Raw genomic sequence first — 6,683 nt, 5'->3', positions numbered from 1 at the left:
TTGGCCGCAAAAGGCACAAAGGGAAGAGGGCTGATTTTGGCATATGGTACCATCATAGGTTGGTATTTCGTTTTGTTTGGTACCATCCAGGGTTTTCATCCCATGTTTTATCTATTACGTGAATATTTAGACAGAGGGCTGATTTTGGCATATGGTACCCTCATGGGCATCACCTTTTTCCAGGTTGTATATTTGTATAATAGTTGATGGAGTATTGAATAGTATAGGTGGTACAGAAGAGCTTCTCTTTCTGATTTGGTCCCTTGAGACTTAAAGTTGTTTGATGGATACCACGATGATAGTTTCACACACGTGGTAGTCATTTCAATACAAAAAAAAAATCATAGTTTAGGAATTTTTACAACACCAAAAATTAAAAAATAAATAACTAATTAGTAAAATATTGGTAATTGATTCTAGACCTTTTCCGTTCCTGAGCTGGTCCTTGATTTTATTGAAGTGAGAGGAATAAATACTAATATATTAATCTTACATTCTTAAGAAGTTGATCCCCACTACTACCAATTTTCTCAACATGCAGCTGTTGGATATATGCCCTAGAGGCAATAATAAATTGATTATTATTATATTTCCTTGTTCATGATAATCGTTTATTATCCATGCTAGAATTGTATTGATAGGAAACTCAGATACATGTGTGGATACATAGACAACACCAAGTCCCTAGTAAGCCTCTAGTTGATTAGCTCGTTGATCAATAGATGGTTACGGTTTCCTGACCATGGACATTGGATGTCGTTGATGACGGGATCACATCATTAGGAGAATGATGTGATGGACAAGACCCAATCCTAAGCATAGAACAAGATCGTGTAGTTCGCATGCTAAAGCTTTTCTAATGTCAAGTATCATTTCCTCAGACCATGAGATTGTGCAACTCCCGGATACCGTAGGAATACTTTGGGTGTGCCAAACGTCACAAGTAACTGGGTGGCTATAAAGGTGCACTACGGGTATCTCCGAAAGTGTCTGTTGGGTTGGCACGAATTGAGACTGGGATTTGTCACTCCGTGTAAACGGAGAGGTATCTCTGGGCCCACTCGGTAGGACATCATCATAATGTGCACAATGTGACCAAAGGAGTTGATCACGGGATGATGTGTTACGGAACGAGTAAAGAGACTTGCCAGTAACGAGATTGAACAAGGTATCGGGATACCGACGATCGAATCTCGGGCAAGTATCGTACCGCTAGACAAAGGGAATTGTATACGGGATTGATCGAATCCTCGACATCGTGGTTCATCCAATGAGATCATCGTGGAACATGTAGGAACCAACATGGGTATCCAGATCCCGTTGCTGGTTATTGACCGGAGAACGTCTCGGTCATGTCTGCATGGTTCCCGAACCCGTAGGGTCTACACACTTAAGGTTCGATGATGCTAGGGTTATAAGGAATAGATATACGTGGTTACCGAATGTTGTTCAGAGTCCCGGATTAGATCCCAGACGTCACGAGGAGTTCCGGAATGGTCCGGAGGTAAAGATTTATATATGGGAAGTCCTGTTTTGGTCATCGGAAAAGTTTCGGGTTTTACCGGTAGTGTACCGGGACCACCGGAGGGGTCCGGGGGTCCACCAAGTGGGGCCACCAGCCCCGGAGGGCTGCATGGGCCAAGTGTGGGAGGGGACCAGCCCCAGGTGGGCTGGTGCGCCCCCCACCAAGGCCCAAGGCGCCTCCAATAGGGAAGGGGGGCAAACCCTAGGGCAGATGGGCCCTAAGGCCCACCCCAGGTGCGCCTCCCCCTCTCCCCCTTGTTGCCGCCACCCAGATGGGATCTGGGGGGTTGCCGCCACCCCTAGGGAGGGAACCCTAGGTGGGGGCGCAGCCCCTCCCCTCCCCCTATATATACTTGAGGTTTGGGCTGCCCAAGACACACGAGTTCCTCTCCTCCTTGGCGCAGCCCTACCCCTCTCCCTCCTCATCTCTTGCGGTGCTTGGCGAAGCCCTGCTGGAGTACCACGCTCCTCCACCACCACCACGCCGTTGTGCTGCTGCTGGACGGAGTCTTCCTCAACCTCTCCCTCTCTCCTTGCTGGATCAAGGCATGGGAGACGTTACCGGGCTGTACGTGTGTTGAACGCGGAGGTGCCGTCCGTTCGGCACTAGGATCTCCGGTGATTTGGATCACGACGAGTACGACTCCTTCAATCCCGTTCGCTTGAACGCTTCCGCTTAGCGATCTACAAGGGTATGTAGATGCACTCTCCTTCCCCTCGTTGCTGGTTTCTCCATAGATAGATCTTGGTGACACGTAGGAAAATTTTGAATTTCTGCTACGTTCCCCAACAGTGGTATCAAAGCTAGGTCCATTGCGTAGATTCTATGCATGAGTAGAACACAAAGTAGTTGTGGGCGTTGATTTTGTTTAATATGCTTACCGTTACTAGTCCAATCTTGTTTCGACGGCATCGTGGGATGAAGCGGCCCGGACCAACCTTACACGTACGCTTACGTGAGACCGATTCCACCGACTGACATGCACTAGTTGCATAAGGTGGCTGGCGGATGTCTGTCTCTCCCACTTTAGTCGGAACGGATTCGATGAAAAGGGTCCTTATGATGGGTAAATAGCAATTGGCATATCACGTTGTGGTTTTGCGTAGGTAAGAAACGTTCTTGCTAGAAACCCATAGCAGCCACGTAAAACAAGCAAACAACAATTAGAGGACGTCTAACTTGTTTTTGCAGGGTATGCTATGTGATGTGATATGGCCAAGAAGAATGTGATGAATAATATGTGATGTATGAGATTGATCATGTTCTTGTAATAGGAATCACGACTTGCATGTCGATGAGTATGACAATCGGCAGGAGCCATAGGAGTTGTCTTTATTTATTGTATGACCTGCGTGTCATTGAACAACGCCATGTAATTACTTTACTTTATTGCTAACCGGTAGCCATAGTAGTAGAAGTAATAGTTGGCGAGCAACTTCATGGAAACATGATGATGGAGATCATGGTGTCATGCCGGTGACAAGATGATCATGGAGCCCCAAGATGGAGATCAAAGGAGCTATATGATATTGGCCATATCATGTCACTATTATTTGATTGCATGTGATGTTTATCATGTTTTTGCATCTTGTTTACTTAGAACGACGGTAGTAAATAAGATGATCCCTCATAATAATTTCAAGAAAGTGTTCCCCCTAACTGTGCACCGTTGCGACAGTTCGTTGTTTCGAAGCACCACGTGATGATCGGGTGTGATAGATTCTAACGTTCACATACAACGGGTGTAAGACAGATTTACACATGCGAAACACTTAGGTTGACTTGACGAGCCTAGCATGCACAGACATGGCCTCGAAACACAAGAGACCGAAAGGTCGAGCATGAGTCGTATGGTAGATATGATCAACATGAAGATGTTCATCGATGATGACTAGTCCGTCTCACGTGATGATCGGACACAGCCTAGTTGACTCGGATCATGTAATCACTTAGATGACTAGAGGGATGTCTATCTGAGTGGGAGTTCATAAGATGAACTTAATTATCCTGAACATAGTCAAAAAGATCTTTGCAAATTATGTCATAGCTCGCGCTTCAGTTCTACTGTTTAGATATGTTCCTGGAGAAAATTTAGTTGAAAGTTGATAGTAGCAATTATGCGGACTAGGTCCGTAAACTGAGGATTGTCCTCATTACTTCATAGAAGGCTTATGTCCTTAATGCACCGCTCAGTGTGCTGAACATCGAATGTCGTCTGTGGATGTTGCGAACATCTGACATACACATTTGGATAACTACGTGATAGTTCAGTTAAATGGTTTAGAGTTGAGGCACCGAAGATGTTTTTTAAACGTCGCGAAACATATGAGATGTTTCGAGGGCTGAAATTGGGATTTCAGGCTCGTGCCCACGTCAAGAGGTATAAGACCTCCGATGATTTTCTTAGCCTGCAAACTAAGGGAGAAAACTCAATTGTTGAGCTTGTGCTCAGATTGTCTGAGTACAACAATCATTTGAATCGAGTGGGAGTTGATCTTCCAGATGAGACAGTGATGTTTCTCCGAACGCATTACCACCAAGCTACTAGAGCTTCGTGATGAACTATAATATATCAGGGACATATATGATGATCCTTGAGATATTCGCGATGTTTGACACCACAAAAGTAGAAATCAAGAAGGAGCATCAATTGTTGATGGTTGGTGAAACCACTAGTTTCAAGAAGGGTAAGGGCAAAAGGGGATACTTCATGAAACGGCAAATCAGCTGCTGCTCTAGTGAAGAAACCCAAGGTTGAACCCAAACCCGAGACTAAGTGCTTCTGTAATAAGGGGAACAGCTACTGGAGCAGAATTACCCTAAGATACTTGGTAGATAAGAAGGCTGGCAAGGTCGATAGAAGTATATTGGATATACATTGTGTTGATGTGTACTTTACTAGTACTCCTATTAGCACCAGGGTATTAGATACCGGTTCGGTTGCTAAGTGTTAGTAACTCGAAACAAAAGGCTACGGAATAAACGGAGACTAGCTGAAAGGTGAGATGACGATATGTGTTGGAAGTATTTCCAAGGTTGATCAAATATCGTACGCTCCCTCTACCATCGAGATTGGTGCTTGCGTTGAGCATAGACATGATTGGATTATGTCTATCGCAATACGGTTATTCATTTAAGGAGAATAATGGCTACTCTGTTTATTTGAATAATACCTTCAATGGTCTTGCACCTAAAATGAATGGTTTATTGAATCTCGATCGTAGTGATACACATGTTCATGCCAAAAGATATAAGATAGTAATGATAGTACCACCTACTTGTGGCACTGCCACGTAAGACATATCGGTATAAAACGCATGAAGAAGCTCCATGTTGATGGATCTTTGGGCTCACTCATTTTGAAAAGTTTGAGACATGCGAACCATGTCTATTGGTATATATGCATGAAGAAACTCCATGCAAATGGACCGTTTGGACTCACTTGATTTTGAATCACTTGAGACATGCAAATCATACCACATGGGCAAGATGACTGAAAGCCTCGTTTTCAGTAAAATGGAACTAGAAAGCAACTTGTTGGAAGTAATACATTTTGATGTGTGCAGTCCAATGAGTGCTGAGGCATGTAGTGGATATCGTTATGTTCTTACTTCACAGATGATTTGAGTAGATGTTGAGTATATTTACTTGATGAATCATGAGTCTGAATTATTGAAAGGTTCAATTAATTTCAGGGTGAAGTTGAAAGATCGTCGTGACAAGAGGATAAAAGATCTATGATATGATCATAGAGATGAATATCTGAATTACGAGTTTGGCACAGAATTAAGACATTGTGGAAATTTTTTCACAACTAATACAGCCTGGAACACCATAGTGTGATGGTGTGTCCGAACATCATAACTGCACCCTATTGGATATGATGCATACCATGATGTCTCTTATCGAATTACCACGATAGTTTATGGGTTAGGCATTAGAGACAACCACATTCACTTTAAATAGGGCACCACGTAATTCCGATGAGATGGCACCGTATGAACTATGGTTTAGAGAAACCTAAGCTGTCATTTCTTAAAAGTTTGGGGCTGCGACGCTTATATGAAAAAGTTTCAGGCTGATAAGCTCGAACCCAAAGCGGATAAATGCATCTTCATAGGACACCCAATACAGTTGGGTATACCTCCTAATTCAGATCCGAAAGCAATAGGGATTGTATCTTAAATCGGGTCCTTTCTCGAGGAAAGGTTTGTCTCGAGAATTGAGTGGGAGGATGGTGGAGACTTGATGAGGTTATTGAACCGTCACTACAACTGGTGTGTAGCAGGGCACAGGAAGTTGTTCCTGTGGCACCTACACCAATTGAAGTAGAAGCTTATGATAGTGATCATGAAACTTCGGATCAAGTCACTACCATACTTCGTAGGGTGACAAGGATGCGTACTGCTTCAGAGTGATACAGTAATCCTGTCTTAAAGGTCATGTTGCTAGACAACAATGAACCAACGAGCTATGGAGAAGCAATGGTGGGCCCAAATTCCAACAAATGGTTAGAAGCCATGAAATCCGAGATAGGATCCATGTATCAGAACAAAGCATGGACTTTGGTGGACTTGCCCAATGATCGGCAAGCCATTGAGATAAATGGATCTTTAAGAAGAAGACGGACATAGACGGTAATGTCACCGTCTATGAAGCTCGACTTGTGGCGAAGAGTTTTTCACAAGTTCAAGGAGTTGACTACAATGAGATCTTCTCATCCGTAGCAATGCTTAAGTCCGTCGGAATCATGTTAGCATTAGCTGCATTTATGTAATCTGGCAGATGGATGTCAAAACGAGTTTCCTTACCAGTTTTCGTAAGGAAAGGTTGTATGCGATACAATCAGAAAGGTTTTGTCGATCCTAAGGATGCTAAAAGGTATGCTAACTCCAGCGATCCTTCTAAGGACTGGAGTGAGCATCTCGGAGTTGGAATGTACGCTTTGATGAGATGATCAAAGATTTTGGGTTTATACAAAGTTTATGAGAAACTTGTATTTCCAAAGAAGTGAGTGGGAGCACTATAGAATTTCTGATAAGTATATGTTGTTGACATATTGTGGATCAGAAATGATGTAGAATTTCTGGAAAGCATATAGAGTTATTTGAAAAGTGTTTTTCAATAGAAAACCTGGATTAGGCTACTTGAACATTGA

Source organism: Triticum urartu, chromosome 7A (assembly GCF_056163025.1).
Source record: "Triticum urartu cultivar PI428250 chromosome 7A, HENAU_Tu73, whole genome shotgun sequence".
Lineage (NCBI taxonomy): Eukaryota > Viridiplantae > Streptophyta > Magnoliopsida > Poales > Poaceae > Triticum > Triticum urartu.
Note: the sequence above shows the minus strand (reverse complement) of the source record.